This window comes from Somniosus microcephalus, unplaced genomic scaffold (genome assembly GCF_052327205.1).
Source record: "Somniosus microcephalus isolate GS21.2 unplaced genomic scaffold, FLI_Smic_1.0 unresolved_chr1, whole genome shotgun sequence".
NCBI classification, from domain to species: Eukaryota; Metazoa; Chordata; class Chondrichthyes; order Squaliformes; family Somniosidae; genus Somniosus; species Somniosus microcephalus.
In genome coordinates, this window is record NW_028225179.1 from 137,226,278 (window position 1) to 137,245,537 (window position 19,260).

A 19,260-nucleotide genomic window follows, 5' to 3' on the forward strand; every position below is an offset into this window, starting at 1 on the left:
CCTTCGAGCCAATCCTTATCCCGAAGTTACGGATCTGACTTGCCGACTTCCCTTACCTACATTGTTCCAACATGCCAGAGGCTGTTCACGTTGGAGACCAGCTGTGGATATGGGTACGGCCCCGGGCCGAGATTTACACCATCTCCCCCGGATTTTCAAGGGCCAGCGAGAGCTCACCGGACGCCGCCGGAACCGTGACGCTTTCCAAGGCACGGGCCCCTCTCTCGGAGCAAATCCATTCTGGGGCGCCCTGCCCTTCACAAAGAAAAGAGAACTCTCCCCAGGGCTCCCGCCGGCTTCTCCGGGATCGTTTGCGTTACCGCACTAGACGCCGTGAGGCGCCCGTCTCCGCCACTCCAGGTTCGGGGATCTGAACCCGACTCCCTTTTGATCGGCTGAGGGTAACGGAGGCAATTGCCCGTCCCTTCAACACTGACGGAGGAAATGTGCCCAGCGATGGCCGAGCCCGTGTGGGACGTGGGCCCACAGAGGAGATCCGCCGAGCCCGGTGCGACCGACCTAGCTGCCGAGCTGAATCCTCCGGGCAGACTGCGCAGACCCCACCCGTTTACTTTCTTAACGGTTTCACCCCCTCTTAAACTGTCTCTTCAAAGTTATTTTCAACTTTCCCTTATGGTACTTGTTGACTATCGGTCTCATGCCAGTATTTAGCCTTAGATGGAGGTTACCACCCGCTTTGGGCTGCATTCACAAGCAACCCGACTCCAAGAAGACTCGATCCTGATGAGCCGGGGGCCGCTACTGGCCTCACACCGTCCACAGGCTAAGCCTCAATCAAAAGGACTTGGGCCCCGGAGCGTCGTTGGGGAAAGAGATCTTCTATACGCCACATTTCCCACGCCCGCCAGGCGAGCGGGGATTCCGCACTGGGCTCTTCCCTCTTCACTCGCAGTTACTAGGGGAATCCTCGTTAGTTTCTTTTCCTCCGCTTAGTAATATGCTTAAGTTCAGCGGGTTGTCACGTCTGATCTGAGGTTGTAGGCAGAAAAGGTTACTGGCACCGGCCGGCATTATCTCCAAGCTTAACAACAAGCTGCAGCACCTCGTCCTCAAAAGCACCAGTGGCGAGGTTAGTATGAGTGGACTCGTGTGCGCGCGAGTGTGCGCTGGAGCCCCAGGCTCGGCTCACACCATTCCGGAGTCCCGATTCAGCGAGAAAAAGAGAGAGAGCCAGAGGGACAGGCGGCATTGGAGGAAAAGGCCAGAAGCAGTGGCTGGGCAGCCTGTGTGCGTGTGGAGTGTTTTTTGAGGAAAAGCAGGCCAGCAGGGATAGGGTCGAGACGTACGGGGCTGACCTAGGTGCACGCTCAGCAGTCGGCAAGTGTGCTAGAGCCAAACGGGCCAAATGTGTGGAAGGACATTGAGGTCCAGCGCAACACAAAGGCACTGCAGGGTCTCTTGGCAAACCACCACCCACCAAACGCACGTAAAAGCCAGCACAGCACAGCAAGCCCATCGCTATGTCAATCTATTCCTCGCTCCAACCCACCAAAACTGCAGCCAAAGATGACCTCACCTCTCTCTCTGCCACGTTTATCTGTCTGCTCTCTCCAACTCCAAAGAGACAACCCTACCCCGAGGGGGGATGCCTCGGGTGAGGCCGAACAGTCCCAACACCGACGCCGTCAATCGTTTTTGCAACCCAACGACAGCCGTGCTGGGAAAGGCTGGCCCCGACCGTGCTGACGTTCCCTGAGGCGACGCTGTACAGACATGCCCAAACCCAAAGGTCACAGGTCAAACTCTCCAAGGGGGGAGAAACTCTAGGTCTGCACTTGGGGAGGGACAAAGAGGACCAGGCCTCTGCGACACCCCAGCTGCACTCCCACCTCACCCGACGGCAAGGCGAGTGCGATTGATGGTCAAGCGACCCTCAGACAGGCATAGCCCTGGGACCAACCCGGGGCCACAAAGTGCGTTCGAAGTGTCGATGATCAACGTGTCCCGCAATTCACATTAATTCTCGTAGCTAGCTGCGTTCTTCATCGACGCACGAGCTGAGTGATCCACCGCTAAGAGTGGTATGATTTTTTCAGCTTGGTGTCTTTCCCCGGAGGGCCCAAGCCCGGACCGCCCAACACTTCTCTCCCTCTTGGCACACAATAACCTCGAGTTGGGAGAAGCCCCAGCCTGGCACGGCCCGGAGGTGTGGACCAGTCGATCATCAAATGACAAGGGTGTCACCGAAATTTTGTAGTCAGGGCGCTCGCGAGGCGACGCGCGTCGGGTCAAAGGCCTGAGCTCACCGTCCGACACGCACCACGGCCAACAGAGGCAGGGTCTCTGATGCCACCATTGCCGGGAGGAAGAGAGAGAGAAGTAGAACAGGCCAGAAATACAAACTGAGTGGGGTACAAGCCGACCGTGTGACACACCCCACTGTGGGGGTAGAAATCCGCGGGGATGGGCAGGTAAATTCCCTCCAACGTTGAACGTGGCTGCTGCTGCTGCAGCTCCCGACACCGACAAGCAGACACTCAAGTCATTAAACCGCCGCCCCCCCAAACAGCTCGCGGGAGCCGGAGTGGGGGAGCGTCGAGGTACCCTGTACTGGTAAAGGGAGAGTGACTAGATCGAGCAAAGTGTCACTAGGTGGGGAAAAGAAAGCCGGGCCTGCATCACCGGTTCAAATCCCAGCAGAGCTCACAGTGGCCGTTCGCCGAGGTCCCGACCACGAGCCGCCAGGCAGCACCCGAGCCTGCACAAGCTCCCTTAAATTTCACTGCGGTGTAAATGCTTGCAAGACGGTGGCAAAGTCCATTGTTGGCCGGTCCGGACGAGAAGAGGGGAGCAGCAGAACGAGAGAGAGAGAGAGAGCGTGGCTCACCGTGGATGGACACAGACTGGATGAGATGGAAGTCGAAAGAAGGGCCGCAGGCCAAGGTCACACACGGCCAATGAACAGCGGAGACATGCGGAGGCAGCAGTCGGCAGCAGAATAAAAAGACGAGGACAAGGCTTTTTGGTGATCAATCCAGGACATTTCCATCTCTCTTCTTTGCCTGTCATCGAACCGCAGACCTGCTGAACGGAAACACCCAAGCATGCCAGAGCCGTCCCTGTCTCCAGTCGACCAAAACCACCTGCCGTGCGCCGCTATCTTGGTGGACGTTCAACTCAACTCAACTCAACTCGGCTCTCGAACCGATCTTACTCGTTTTATAGTTTGCTTCCCGAGCCGATACAGGAGCAACTTTGCCTGTTCGTGCGAGTTCGGCCAGTTTTGTTTTTTTCGGAATGAAACCTCTCACCTGCGCAAGAGGCGCCGGATGCGGTGGCCCACGGCTCCGGGCCTGCACCATCCCGGGAGCGCTCCTGCTGGCCTCCGCGCCTCAGGCTCAAAATTAAAACGGATGACGGGCCGCCACGTGCGAGACCCCCAGCCGATAATGATCTTTCCGCAGGTTCACCAACGGAAACCTTGTTACGACTTTTACTTCCTCTAGATGGTCAAGTTTGATGGTCTTCTCGGTGCTCCGCCAGGGCCGTCGCCGACTCCGGACGCCTGCTCCAGTGCTTGAATCAGACCAGTGCGAAGACAGGTGGACATCTCTGTAATGTATGTACCTTTAAGGGGAGAATTACTTTTTACAGCTCCTGTATACTGTAGTACCGGCAGTGACCACACCTGTATATAAACCCTGAGTAGTGATCTGTACAGTTAGTTCTAGAGTAACCCTCATTCAGTAAACACCTGTTGAATCGTTCCCTGCAGTCTTGTTGTCTAATTATTGAAGGACACAACATCAAGATACACGGATCTAACATTGGCGACGAGCAGATTCGTACCTACCTACAGCTCTGCATCACATCCCAGGGATTCGCTCCTGGAGAACAGTGGAAGGAGGTCGAGTCCAGAAGCACGGGCGTCGACCATGGGCAACCGCCCAGTCATCCAGCGGAGATTTGAGCATCGCAGGGGAGGCTGTCGAGAGCCAGGCTTGGCTTTCCAGTCACGGTGGTCCAGCGGAACGGGCTGGCAACAGGTACTGCGCAGACCCTTCCCGGACAGCGGCGGCTAGAGCCGACCGAGCGGCACAGAAAAAGGCCGAGCAGCGTCGACGGGGGAGAGAGAGAGAGGGTAGAGCGCACAGGGCGCAGCCGGTGTTCAGGACCAAGCGGCGTCAACGGGGGAGAGAGGCGAGAGAGAGCAGAGTGCAGCCGGTGTTCAAGGGCCGAGCAGCGTCAACAGGGGAGAGAGGCGCGCAGGAAAACACCGAGGCACTGCCATTTGCCACGAGGACCGCCGAGAGCGGCGTTGGCAGCAGCGCGGGAGACGCCATTTTAAGCCGCAGCGGGGAAGAAAGGAAAGAGTGGGAGACGCCATTTTAAGCCAGTCTAACCACACACAAAAATGCCGAAGAGTGGCAGTATCACAGCGTTCGACAATGAAGTCGAAGATTGGACGACATATGTTGAACGCATAGAAGTATACTGCAAGGCGAATGAAGTGCCAGATGACAAGAAAGCGCTGGTATTGTTGAATTCAATGGGTGCAAAAATGTATGGCTTACTACGAAACCTAGTAACCCCAGAGAAGCCAGTAGAAAAGGATTTTGAAAACATAGTGTCAATCCTACAGGACCACTTAAACCCCACACCGCTGCTGATAGCTTTTAGCATTGCAGTATCACACGAAGCAGCAGCACAAGGCGCGGCAGAGATACAACGGAGACCGGAAGAATATGGCACAAATGAAATGTCATACGGAACAGTGAAGTGCTATCGCTGCGGCAGAACAACACACGACCATAATGATTGCTGGTTCAAGGGCAAAGTGTGCAGGCAGTGTGGAAAAGTAGGACACATAGCAAGAGTCTGCAGGTCGGGAAAGAAAACCAGCAGCAAGAAATCTCCACAGGAGAAGTACAAGAAGGTACATAAGGTGACGGAGAGTAGTTCAGACGAACAGAAAAGTGATACAAACTCCGGAAGCAAGGAGCTGGTGTTGTGTATGTACCTTTAAGAGAAGAACTGATTTTATACCGCAGTACTGGCAGTGACCACACCTGTATAAAAAGCCCTAGCAGGCTTCTGTACTTCAGTCTGACATTACCCTCTGTTGAGCACCTCATTCTCAGCATTGCTGGCTGTGCAGCTGCCTCAGCAAGCAGAAGGAGAAGCCCGACCAGGAGAGTGCAGAGTGGAAAGTGGTGGTCTCCTGACCAGGGAGAGGAGGAGAAGGAGAATGCCAGACCACCACTACCACTATCACAACAACAACTACTGAGGTGCCCGGAGAGAGAGGACAGAGGAGAGGAGAGGGAAAAAGGAGGCCAAAACCTACCAGAGGAGAGGCCTTTCCACCACTGCCTCCCCAAATCGGCCTCCATTCCAGGAGAGGGAGAGAGGGGAGAGAAGCAACGACCAACGCTCACCATCAACTGCTTGGAAGGAGGGAAGGATAACATCTTCACTGAACATCTGCAGGTGGGTGTTATTTGGTGCACTCTCCAAAAGACTTTGTATTGTAGGTGGGGGGAGGAAGGAAGACCGGAACACTAAGGGGTGTCTGTGTGTGTGTGTGGCCCTTGTTGAATACTAGGCCACACACACCACTAATAAGCACCCGTTCTCTTGCCTGGCCTGGGACAGCTGGAGATGCCTAGGTGAAGTCTTTGATTCCATTAAACATCGTTAAGACCTGGTGCAGGACTGAGCCTGGGCATCTCCAGCTTTCCCAGGTGAAGACATCTTCTCCCCCTGCCAGAAGACCACCACCATCAAAGACTTTTAATTCCCATCGGAGAGTGCACCCCTGCCAACACCCACCCACCCACCATCCTGAGTGGCAACCCTGCCCTTGCGGCCTCCCTCCTTCCCACCCCCCCTCTCTCTCTCTCTTTGTCTCGCTCTGCCTCTTTCTCTAAGGCACTTCAAGTTCATCTTTATTTATTAATTGCCTATTGAGCAGAGGGGAGAAGGCCCCTCTCCCAATTTCAATCAATAAGGGGAGAGGTGTGCCTTCAATCTAAACAGCTCCCTCTGCTCAATAGAGGACCAAAAAAATATATACCTGAGGCCATTAACACCTTCAGGCCTGTGACTTGGGGTGAGTGTAGCCCTTATAAAAACACCCCATAATGGCGACTGCATCTTCGCCGGTGGCGGGGCTAGCCAGGACTTATGCGGGAGTGGCAGCCACAGCCACAGCTGCTCCCGCGGCTTCTGCTGCCCCGTCACCCTTTAAAGTTATAACAAAAAAGCTTGGGGTGAAGAGCTACACTCACCCCACTATGACCATTGAGGCCTGCGTTAAAGCCATGGCTGGGGTTGTCGGCCCCTCAGCCATCGTCGCGGCCTCAAAAATGTATGGGAAGGCTGTATTCTTCCTGGGGTCGGAGCGGGCGGTGCCCCTGGCCGTCGCCAACGGGCTCACCGTGGGCGGGACCTTCCTGCCGGTGGATCCTCTCGAGGCCACCGCGCAGAGGATCGTCATTTCTAACGTCCCGCCCTATGTTCCTGGTGCGCTCCTCCTCCCCCATTTACGCCAACTTGGGGAGGTGAGGTCAGGGATCACAGCCATCCCGCTCGGCTTCCGGGAGGCCAGCCTTCGCCACGTCTTCTCCTTCCGGCGCCAGCTGTTTATCCAGCTGGCGCGGGAGGAGGACACCGACGGGACGTTCGTCGTCCTCCACGAGGGGACCGCCTATCGCGTCTTCTGGACATCGGACGGTGTGCGGTGCCACGCCTGCAAGGAGGTGGGGCACATCAGGAAAAACTGCCCCGCTTCCAAGGCCGCCAGATCGTCTAGTGCGGCCGAGGCTGGCGTTGCCGCCGCTCCTCCCCCCGGGTCTGCCCGCGCATCCCGAGTAACCGATGCGCGGTCGACACCGGAGGCCGATGCCACCAAGGCCTCTGGCAGGGGGGGAGGGAGCGCGTCCGGCCGGAAAGAAGGCGCGGAATAAAACTAAACACCTTAGGGCGGGTCCCCCCGTGGGGGGCCAGCCCTTGCCCCTTGAGCCCCTTACACCCGCGCTCCTCGCGGAGTTAATCGGGGCAGACGCGAGTGGGAGGGGCCTCGTGCCCGAGCCTGTGGCCACAACCGCCGTAGCGGAAACGCCAATACCTGCGGCCGGGCTCGGGCCCGGGGAACCCGACAAACCTGCTCTGCCGGAGGCAGCGGACAGGGAGGCCCCTGCAGACATGGAGGTCTCCCTCGCTCCCTCCGTGCTAAAAAGAAGGCACGACCCCCTGGAAGAGGAGGAGGACCGGGAGGAGGAAGGTCCCTCCGAGCAGGGGGAGTCATCGCCCGCTGCGGGTACTGCGCCCCCCCCTCCCGCCGCTGTCATCACCACCGGCGATTGGCGGGGGTCGCCTGTCCCTCGGGAGGCTGAGGCAGATGTGTCCGTCCAGCACGTGCCTCCCGGGGATGGGGACGAGACCCTGCCCATGGGGGTGGGCGCGGGACAACCCGCGGCAATTGACATTTTATCGGTGCCGTTACCCCTCGCCGGGTCGGGCGGCCTGGGGTCTGGGTCGGGCGAGCTCGAGGATAATGAGCTCGCCCAATGCGACCCAGACATCTCCCAGGGGCTGCTCGACCTGGTAGAGGTTTTAATCCAAAACACCCCATCCGCTGGGCCGGAGGTTGATGGCGGGGAGGAGGATGGCTCCCTGGCAGTGTCTCTGGTGCCGGACGTACTGGAGGAGCTGGGAATCGTTCTCTCCCCGGTTTCTCCGGTCGTTCCGGCGTCTGAGGCGGAGAGGAGCTCTGAACCGCCGCCGTCTTCTGGCCCGGCGCCCCTAGAGGAGCCCAGGGGGGAATCCTCTGCCGCCGATCCTGGGGGTGGGATCCGAGTGGAGGCGGGGCTGGCTGGTGCGGCCGAGCCGTTCGCTGCGCACCACGCGGCGGACAGGTCGGCCGCTGGTGACGACCCACTGGAGGAGGATGGGGACTCGGTGATGGGCACGGAGGACGATTTGGACGCCAGCGCTGACGAGGTGATGGATGACCTCGTGCCCCTTGCCGAGTCTCCCCTCATTCCTGTAAGGGAACTCTGGGATTTTATGGTCACGTGCCTGGGTCGGCGCAATAAAGTCCGGCTGGCCCTCGACAGGTGGTCGGAGCTGGCGCTGCTCATCATGTCCGTCCGCGCCGCCATTAAGATCATGGGCGCGGACGAGGGCGTGAACCCGCTCAAGCTGCGTCGGCTCAGAACATTCCTTACTGGGCTGCTGAGGAAGTGGCGGCTGACCAGCGGCTGTGCTTCCTCCCCCCGTTAGGTGTAGGTAGAGGTTGCACTATGCTTCTGACATGAAGATAACCATAGCCAGCCTCAACATCAACGGCAGCAGGGAGGTGCGCCGCAGATTCAATAACTTCTCGGTCCTTCGGGACGGGAAGTATGCGGTGTGCTTCCTGCAAGAAACCTACACCGTTCCGGGAGACGAAGCCACGTGGCTCCTGGAGTGGCAAGGAGGGGTCAGCATGAGTCACCTCTCCAACAATTCCAGCGGGGTGGCTATCATGCAGGCCCCGCATTTTCAGCTGGAGATCTTGGGGGTCAAGGAGCACGTGCCAGGCCGTTTGTTCCAGGTCACTGTTCACCTGGGGGGCGTGCCGCTCCATCTAGTGAACGTGTACGCCCCTCAGACTGGTGCGCAGCAAGTGCGCTTCTTCGAAGAAGTGTCCACTCTTTTGGGCTCCGTCGACGTGGGCGAGTGCATCATCCTCGGGGGGGGATTTTAACTGCACCCTTGAGGCGAGGGACCGTTCGGGTCCTCCTTCGAAGCCCGGCGGCGATGGAGAAGTTAAGGGACCTGGTCGGGTCCTTCGACTTGGTGGACGTCTGGCGAAATCTCCACCCCGACTCCAGCACCTTCACTAGCGTGAGGTCTGGGGGAGGAAGGTCCAGAATCGACCGCCTCTACATTTCCCGGGCGTACGTCTCCTGTGTACCGGCGGCTTCCATGCGGCCAGTGCCATGCACGGACCACCACCTGGTGTGGGCGGAGCTCGCTCCGCTGCGCGCGCGGCGGGTGTCCACGTACTGCCATTTTAACAACCTGCTGCTGGAGGACGCGCGGTTCCGGGATTCGTTTCGTCGGTTCTGGGCCGACTGGAGAAGGAAGCGGGAGGGCTTCACCTCCTTGAGGCTATGCTGGGACGTGGGCAAGGCTCACATCCGTCTCTTCTGTCAGGAGTGTACGCGAAGGGGTCGACCAAGAGGCAGGAGGCCCAGGTCGGGCAATTGGAGAAGGAGGTGCTCGACCTGGAGTCCCGTCTCGGTCATGGCGTCGAGGACCCGGCCCTGCGGAAGGTGTATGAAGAGAAGAAGGGCGCACTGAAGGACCTGCAGCTTGACGGGTCCCGAGGCGCGTATGTGAGGTCGCGGATCCAGCTGCTGCGGGACCTGGACCACGGCTCCCCCTTCTTCTACTCGCTGGAAAAAAGACGGGGGGTTCGTAAGCAGCTCTTGGGGCTGCTGGCCGACGACGGATCTCTGCTCTCGGATCTGGAGGGAATCAGCGCAGAGACCCGCGCCTATTACGGGGCTCTGTTCTCTCCGGATCCGTCCAGCGAGGATGCGCACAGAGTTATGTGGGAGGACCTGCCGAAGGTCAGCCCGGAAGGCGCCGAAAAATTGGACGCTCCGCTAAGCCTGGCGGAGCTGACCGGCGCCCTCCACCAGCTCTCTAGGGGAAAGTCCCCGGGGCTGGACGGGCTGACCGTGGAGTTCCACAGGGCGTTCTAGCACATCTTGGGGGGCGACTATGCACGGGTCCTGGGGGAAAGTTTGGCGACCGGGAAGATGCCCCTCTCTTGGCACAGGGCGGTCATTGTCCTGCTGCCTAAGAAGGGCGATCTCCGCCTCCTTAAGAACTGGCGCCCGGTCTCCCTCCTCAGCACGGACTATAACATCTTTGCCAGGGCCATGTCTGCTAGCCTTGGCACCATGCTGGCCCAGATGATCCACCCCGACCAGTCCTACACGGTCCCAGGCCGGACCATCCACGATAACGTGGGTTTTCTCCGGGTGCTCCGGTTTCCTCCCACAGTCCAAAGATGTGCGGGTTAGGTTGATTGGCTATGATAAATTGACCCTTAGTGTTAGGGGGATTAAATACGTGGGGTTACAGGGATAGGGTGGGATATGTGTTGGTGTAGGGGTTACGGGGATCGGGTGGGATATGTGTCGGTGCAGGCTCGATGGGCCGAAATGGCCTCTATCTGCACTGTGGGGTTTCTGTGATTTCTGTGATTTCTGTGAACATCCATCTGGTCCGGGACCTGGTCCACCACTCCCAGAGGGCTGGTCTGTCGGTCGCCTTCCTTTCCCTGGATCAGGAGAAGACGTTCGACAGGGTGGATCACGAGTATCTCTTCGGGACTCTGTGCGCATTCGGGTTCGGCACGCATTTCGTCGCCCGGATCCGACTTCTGTACGCCACCGCGGAGTGTCTGATTAAAGTTAATGGGTCCTTGACGGCGCCCCTTCGCTTCGGGAGGGGGGTGCGTCAGGGATGCCCCATGTCCGGTCAGTTATACGCTGTTTGCGTGGAGCCATTCCTGCGCCTCTTGCGGAAGAGGTTGACGGGACTGGCTCTGCAAGGGCCGGACGTGGAGGTGGTCCTCTCGGCTTACGCCGATGACGTGCTCCTCATGGTCACGGATCCCGCTGACTTGCGGAGGATGCGCGAATGCCAGCAGATTTACTCGGACGCATCCTCCGCCAAGATCAACTAGGAGAAATGTTCCGGACTCCTGGTTGGTCAGTGGCGGGTGGACTCCCTGCCGGAGGAGTTCAGGCCTTTCGCCTGGAGCACCACACACCTCCTCTATTTGGGAGTCTACCTCAGCCCTGCCGAGGACGCCTGGCCGGCGAACTGGCAAGATCTGGAGGCCAAAGTCACCGCTCGCCTAGGGCGCTGGACAGGACTGCTCCGAGTGTTGTCCTACAGGGGTTGAGCGCTGGTCATAAACCAGCTGGTGGCCGCCATGTTGTGGTACCGGTTGGTCACTTTGATCCCTCCCCCTGCGTTTGTCGCCAAGATGCAGAAGAAGCTCATCGACTTCTTCTGGGACAAAAGGAAGCACTGGGTCTCTGCCACGGTTCTGTGTCTCCCGCTTAGGGTGGGCGGTCAGGCGCTGGTGTGCCTTCGCACCCAGGCTGCGACTTTCCGTCTTCAGACTCTGCAGAGATACCTGTACGTCGAGAATCCTCCGAGATGGTGTGCGCTGGCGACGTATTTCTTCCGCCAGCTGCACGGCCTCAATTACGACACGCAGCTCCTGTTTGTGAAAGTGAGTGGCAGGCATGCCGGCCTGCGGGAGCTGCCTGTCTTCTACCAGAAACTACTATGGGTTTGGAACTACGTCGCTTCCAGGCGGAGCTCTCCCCCGTCAGGAGCGGCGGCTCTCCTTCGGGAGCCGCTGCTCAGGAATCCGCACCTCCACGACCGCGGGTTCGGGCGGCTGGCGGAGGGCAGGGCTGTGCCTGGCAAGGTGACCAGAGTCTGGGGCCTGCTCGATGGTGGAGCAGCGGGCTGGATGGCGCCGGAGGAGCTGGCGCAGCGCCTGTCCTGGGCCAACGTCCGGCTCGCGGTCGAAGCCATCGAATCAGTGAAAGTAGCTCTGGGCCCCGACTCCACTAGGTGTATCGAGGCGGCTCAAGCACGTGGGCCGATCCCGTCCGAGCTTACCCCCGTTCGGACGGAATTCCTCATTGGCGCCCGGCCCCAAAACTCCCCTCGGGAACCGGCGCCTCACAACTTGAGCAGTCTCGAGGAAATACCCTCCGTGCCTTTTCATTCCGCGCAGAGGGGTTTCCTGTACAGGCTGCTCCTGCACACTCTCCACTTTGCCATCTTCGTCTACCGTCCGGACACGCCTTGGCGTGGCCTCTTGCCAACCGGCAGAAGCGGAGGTCCCCAATGGAGGGCTCTCTACGCGGGAGTCCTTCCTTGTTACATCGGGGACTTGGCCTGGAGGGTGTTGCACGGAGTGGTCCCGTGCAATAAGGTTTTAAGTAGGTTCACGGACTCCCAGGCCGCCTGCATTTTTTGCGGCCTGGAGGAGTCCATGTTTCACGTTTATATGGAGTGTGAGAGGTTGCAGCCCGTCTTTCACTACTTGAAGGGGCTGCTCCTCGATTTTTGGTTGCACTTCAGTCCCACGCTCTTGATCTACGGTCACCCGGTGCGGAGGGGAACGGGCAGGTTGGAGGACCTCCTTGTGGGCCTGCTCCTGGGCCTGGCTAAAAAAGCCATCAATTGGTCCAGGCAGCAGGCGGTCGAGGGGGTCGTCCAGCCGGATTGCCTGCCTCTCTTCCGTGGCCATGTTCGCGCCCGGGTGGCCCTGGAGATGGAGCACGTAGTGTCCGCCGGTGCGCTTGAGTATTTCCACGACCGGTGGGCGCCGCAGGGACTGGAGTGCATCATCAACCCGGAAAACCAAATTTTAATTTGATTTGTTAAGTTTTAGTTGAACTTTTGTTAATTTACAGTCCAATTTGTTTTGGGGGTTTTTTTGGGTCCAAACTAAAGAGTACACTCTGTTCAGTAAATACCTGTTTTATTGTTCTCCTGCAGTCCGTGTATTATTGATACTCGGACACTACACTGGCGATGAAGATGGGAACACAGAAACTGTATCTATATATACTACAAGATGGAAGACCACCATTATTGGGACGTGAATTGATCCAAAAAATACAATTAGATTGGCATTCCATTCAGGCGCTAACTGTGACTGAAAAAAGGATGATGACCTCACACCTGGACGACTATCAAAAATTCGAACCGACGCGAACGAGGTGTTCCAACAAGGACTTGGGACTCGATAAGGAGTAAAGGCAACGATAAAAATCAAAGATAACGCAAACCCAAAATTTTTTAAGGCCAGACCGGTATCGTACGCAATCCGCCAGCCGTTGAAGCAGAACTGGAGAGTCTGGAGCGTTCGGGTGTGCTGTCCAAGGTGGACTGGAGCGAGTGGGCCACACCCATTGTTCCTGTAATGAAGAAATCATTGAGCAGCACGCCCGGGGAGCCGAAGAAGGCTCGCATCTGTGGGGACTTCAAGGTAACTGTGAACCCAGTCCTGCACACAGTACAATATCCACTTCCACGGATAGAAGATATTTTCGCCTCACTATCTGGAGGGAAACGTTTTACGAAGATTGAACTGGCCCAAGCGTATCTACAAATGGACGTGGAAGAAGCATCTAGGAAATACCTCATGATAAACACTCACAAAGGCCTTTACCAGTACAATCGACTGGTATTCGGGGAAGCATCAGCCCCGGCTATTTGGCAGAGGGCGATGGAACAAGTCCTGCAAGGGATCCCGGGGACCCAGTGTTATTTGGACGACATCCTGGTTACGGGCGAAAATGACAGTGAATACCTTGCCAACCTGGAGCAGGTGCTCACTAGATTGCAGGAATATGGGCTACGAGCCAACCGCCCCAAATGCGAGTTCTTCAGGAGACAAATCTCGTATTGTGGCCACATGATTGATGAGGAAGGGTTGCATAAGTCGCCAGACAAGATTGAGGCTGTAGTCAAGGCTCCAGCACCGGAAAATGTGTCGCAACTGAGGTCGTTTCTCGGGTTGGTGAACTACTACCATAAGTTCTTGCTGAATTTATCTACTGTTCTGCACCCACTGAATGCCCTGCTGCAAACTGGAGTAACATGGAAATGGAGTGATGAGTGTAAGCGTGCCTTTCAGAAATGTAAATGCCTAATCACTTCAAAAGAAGTATTGGCCCACTACAACCTAACACTATCGATTCGGTTGGCATGTGATGTGTCTCCCCACGGCATTGGAGCGGTGCTGTCACACAAATTCCTTGATGGTTCAGAGAGGCCAATAGCCTTTGCGTCGCGCTCGTTAACCTCAACCGAGCGTAACTCCGCCCAGATTGACAGGGAGGCCCTCAGCCTGGTGTGGGGGGTGAAGAAGTTCAATCACTATCTGCACGGGCAGAAATTCACCCTACTGACTGATCATCAGCCCCTGGTCTCCATTTTTAACCCAAACAAGGGCGCTCTGGTGATGACGGCGCAACGGCTGCAAAGATGGTCACTTTTTCTAGGGGCACATCAGTACGACATAGAGTACAAGGGTACGAAACAGCATGGAAACGCTGATGGGCTGTCGCGCCTACCGTTGCCTACGGTAGAGGAAGCACCTGCAGTGGACCCTGTTGAGATATTCCATGCGACCATAGTCAAATGTCTGCCTGTTACAAACTCAAGTATAGAGAAGGAAACCCGAAATGACCCGACACTCTCTCGGGTCTATGATTTGACGGTGAAGGGATGGCCAGCACATGGCGACTCACTGTTGCCAGCATTCTCGCCAAGGAGGGAACAGCTGTCAGTGTGCCGGGGGACCTTGATGTGTGGATCCCGAGTGGTAATTCCACCCAAGTTGAGAGACAGAGTGCTCAATGAGCTTCATGAGGGTCATCTGGGAGGGGTAAAAATGAAAAGCCTAGCCAGGGCTTATCTGTGGTGGCCGGGAATCGATAAACAAATTGAGAACCTGACCAAGAGCTGCTCAGGATGCCAGAAAGTCCAAAATGCACCACCACAGGCCCCTCTACACCCATGGGAGTTCCCCTCATCTCCATGGCAACGGGTACACATTGATTTTGCTGGTCCATTTATGGACTCAATGTTTCTAATCGCCGCGGATGCCCATTCGAAATGGCCAGAGGTCATCAAAATGTCCTCCACCACCACGGAGAAAACTATTGCAGTCCTACGGACCATCTTCACCAGGAATGGCTTGCCAGAACAGATTTGCTCCGACAATGGGCCACAGTTTGTGTCCGAGGATTTCCGGAGGTTTCTGAGGAATAATGGGGTGAAACATTACACATCTGCCCCATATCATCCAGCCACAAATGGATAGGCTGAGAGGTTTGTTCAGACCTTTAAAAAGGCAATAAAGGTGATGTATAACGACGACATACCACTACAACACAAGGTAGATAATTTATTGTTTGCTTACTGGAATGCGACACATGCAGTCACCAACCAAGCTCCAGCCATAATGTTCTTCAACCAAAGGCTAAGATGTCGCCTGGATTTGCTCAAACCAAACATAAGACGAGATGTTGAGGATAAGCAATTCCAGCACATCAACGAGAAGCCAACCCGGAGCTTCAAGATAGGGCAACCAGTCTTGGCCCGCGACTACCGAACAGAAAAATGGCAGCCAGGAACGATATGCACACAGCAGGGACCACTAATATACACAGTGGACGTTGGAGAGAGCATCGTGAGACGCCATGCTGACCAGATTCTAGAGTCACAGGAACAAGCCAAACCTATACCACGAGCATGTGCACCTGGTAATGAACCCGAAGTACAGATTGCGTCTACCTCAGAAGCAGTGGTATAGGAAGCTGACGAACCAACCAATGACAATGAGCCAGAATCGACTCCGCCGCAAGAACAGGATACTCGAGAAAGGCGCTATCCAGTCAGAATCAGGAAGCCTCCTCAAAGACTGAACTTATAAATAATTATTTCAGTTGATGTATATAGTACAGAGAAAATTGTAATTGTAATTAGTTATTATTTAGTTGATAAATGAATGTTATGTACTGTTTATCTAAAAGGGAAGGAATTGTTGTGTATGTACCTTTAAGAGAAGAACAGATTTTATACTGCAGTACCGGCAGTGACCACACCTGTATAAAATGCCCTAGCAGGCTTCTGTACTTCAGTCTGACGTTACCCTCTGTTGAGCACCTCATTCTCAGCATTGCTGGCTGTGCAGCTGCCTCAGTCAGCAGGAGGAGCAGACAAGGAGAAGGAGCAGCCAAACCAGGAGAGTGGAGAGTGGACTAGAGTGGTGGTCTCCTGACCAGGAAGAGGAGGAGAACGAAAGACCACCACCACCTCCACCATCATCATCATAACAACTGGGGTGCCTGGAGAGAGAGGACAGAGGAGGAGAAGGAGAAAGGAGGCCATCAACAACACCAACCAGGGGAGAGGCCTTTCCAATCACTGCGTCCGCAAATTGGCCTCCACTTCAGGAGAAGGAGAGACGGGAGAAAAACCACCATCAACCACAACTGATTGGAAGGAGGGAAGGATAACATCTTTTGATCATCTACAGGTGGGTGTTATCTGGTGCACTCTCCTAAAGACTTTGTTTTGCAGGTGGGGGGAGGAAATAAGAAACAAGGCCGGAACATCCAGGGGTGTCTGTGTGTGTGTGTGGCTCTTGTTAAAAACTAGGCCACACACACCACTAATAAGCACCCCTTCTATTGCCTGGCCTGGGACAGCTGGAGCTGCCTAGGTGAAGTCCAATTCAACTAAACATCGTTAAGACCTGGTGTGGGACTGAGCCTGGGGCATCTCCAGCTTTCCCAGGTGAAGACATCTTCTCCCCCTGCCAGAAGACCATCAAAGACTTTAAATTTTCCATCGGAGAGTTCACCCCTGCCGACACCCACCCACCCACCATCCTGAGTGACGACCCTGCCCTTGCGGCCTCCCTCCTTCCCACGCCCTCCCTCTCTCTCTTTGTTCTCTCTCTGCCTCTTTCTCTGAGGCACCTCAATTTATTCTACTTATTAATTGCCGATTGAGCAGAGGGGAGAAGGCCCCTCTCCCAGTTTCAATCAATAAGGGGAGAGGTGTGCCTTCAATCTAAACAGCTCCCTCTGCTCAAATAGAAGACATACAAATAACTGAGGCCATTAACACCTTCAGGCCTGTGACTTGGGGTGAGTGTAGCCCTTTTTAGAAAACACCCCAAAATGGCGACTGCATCTTCGCTAGTGGCGGACCCAGCCAGGACTTATGCGGAAGTGGCAGCCACAGCCACAGCTGCTCCCGCTGCTCCATCACCTTTTAGATTAATCACAAAAAAGCTTGGAGTGTAGAGCTACACTCACCCCACTATGACCATTGAGGCCTGCGTAAAAGCCATGGCTGGGGTTGTCGGCCCCTCAGCCATCGTCGTGGCCTCAAAAATGTACGGGAAGGCTGTGTTCTTCCTGGAGTCGGAGCGGGCGGTGTCCCTGGCCATCGGCAAGGGGCTTTCCGTGGGCGGGACCTTCCTGCCGGTGGATCCTCTCGAGGCCACCGCGCAGAGAATTGTCATCTCGAACGTCCCGCCCTATGTTCCTGGTGAGCTCCTCCTCCCACATTTGTGCCAACTTGGGGAGGTGAGGTCGGGGATCACACCCATCCCGCTCGGCTTCCGGGAAGCCAGCCTTCGCCACGTCTTCTCCTTCCGGCGCCAGCTGTTTATCCAGCTGGCGTGGGAGGAGGACACCACAAGGGGACCGCCTATCGCGTCTTCTGGACGTCGGACGGTGTGCGGTGCCACGCCTGCAAGGAGGTGGGGCACATTCGCAAAAACTGCCCCGCCTCCAAGTCCGCCAGATCATCTAGTGCGGCCGAGGCTGGCGCCACCGCCGCTTCTCCCCCCAGATCTGCCCGCGCATCGGGAACCGCTGATGCGCAGTCGACGTCGGAGGCCGATGCCACCAAGGCCTCCGGCAGGGGGGAGGGAGCACGTCCGGCCGGAAGGAAGGCGCGGCAAAAATCAAAACACCTTAGGGCGGGTCCCCCCGTGGAGGGCCAGCCCTGTCCCCTTAAGCCCCTTACACCCACGCTCCTCGCGGAGTTAATCGGGGCGGATGGGAGTGGGAGGGGCCTCGTGCCCGAGCCTGTGGCCGCAACCGCCGTTGCGGAAATGCCAATACCTGCGGCCGGGCTCGGGCCCGGGGAGCCCGACAAACCTGCTCCGCCGGAGGGAGCAGAGGAGGAGGCCTCTGCAGAAATGGAGGTCTCCCTCGCTCCCTCGGCACTTAAAAAGAAGGCGCGACCCCCTGGAAGAGGAGGAGGACCGGGAGGACGAAGGTCCCTCCGGGCAGGGGGAGTCGTCGCCCGCCGCGGGTACTGTGCCCCCCCCGCCCCCCGCTGTCATCATCATCAGCGATCGGCAGGGGTCGCCTGTCCCTCGGGAGGCTGAGGCAGATGTGTCTGTCCGGCACGTACCTCCCGGGGATGGGGATGAGACCCTGCCTGTGGGGGGGGCCGCGGATCAACCCGCGGAAATTGACATTTTATCTGTGCCGTTACCCCTCGCCGGGTCGGGCGGCCTACTGTCTGGGTCGGGCGAGTTCGAAGAAAATGAGCTCGCCCAATGCGACCCGGACATCTCCCAGGGGCTGCTCGACCTGGTCGAGGTTTTAATTCAAGACACCCCACCCGCTGGGTCGGAGGTTGGTGGCGGGGATGAGGATGGCCCCCTGGCTGCGTCTCTGGTGCTGGACGTACTGGAGGAGCTGGGATTTGTTCTCTCCCCGGTTTCTCCGGTCGTTCCGGCGTCTGGGGTGGAGGGGAACTCTGAACTGCCGCCGTCTTCTGGCCCGGCGCCCCTAGAGGAGCCCGGGGAGGAATCCTCTGCCGCCGATCCTGGGGGTGGGATCCGGGCGGAGGCGGGGCGGGCTGGTGCGGCCGAGCCGTTCGCTGCACCCTGCGCGACGGACAGGTTGGCTGCTGGTGGCGACCCCCCGGAGGAGGACGGGGACTCGGTGATGGGCGCAGAGGACGACTTGGACTCCGTCGCCGATGAGGCGATGGATGACCTCGTGCCCCTCGCCGAGTCTCCCCTCATTCCCGTAGGGGAACTCCGGGACTTTATGGCCACGTGCCTGGGTCGGCACAATCCGGTCCAGCTGGCCCTTGACAGGTGGCCGGAGCTGGCGCTGCTCATCGTGTCCGTCCGCGCCGCCGTTAAAATCATGGGCGCGGACGAGGGCGTGAGCCCGCTCGAGCTGCGTCGGCTCAGAACATTCCTCACTGGGCTGCTGAGGAAGTGGCAGCTGACCAGCGGCTGCGCTCCCTCCCCCCCGTTAGGTGTAGGTAGAGGTTGCACTATGCTTCTGACATGAAGATAACCATAGCCTGCCTCAACATCAACGGCAGCAGGGAGGCGCGCCGCAGATGCAATAACTTCTCGGTCCTTCAGGACAGGAAGTATGCGGTGTGCTTCCTGCAAGAAACCCACACCATTCCGGGAGACAAAGCCACATGGCTCCTGGAGTGGCAAGGAGGGGCCAGCATGAGTCACCTCTCCAACAATTCCAGCGGGATGGCTATCTAGCTGGCCCCGCAATTTCAGCCGGAGAGCTTGGGGGTCAAGGAGCATGACCCGGGCCGCTTGCTCCAGGTCACTGTTCGCCTGGGGGCCGTGCCGCTCCATCTAGTGAACGTGTACGCACCTCAGACCGGTGCGCAGCAAGTGCG

At 57.3% G+C, this 19,260-nt stretch overlaps 1 non-coding gene across 1 annotated transcript; it reads right to left on the minus strand.

Annotated features, from left to right (window-relative positions):
• Nucleotides 1-1,888: 1,888 nt before the first annotated feature.
• Nucleotides 1,889-2,042, minus strand: LOC147095985 (5.8S ribosomal RNA). Its single transcript, XR_015074959.1, has one exon. It is a non-coding gene; the product is annotated as a 5.8S ribosomal RNA (ribosomal RNA).
• Between the last annotated feature and the right edge of the window lie 17,218 nt (nucleotides 2,043-19,260).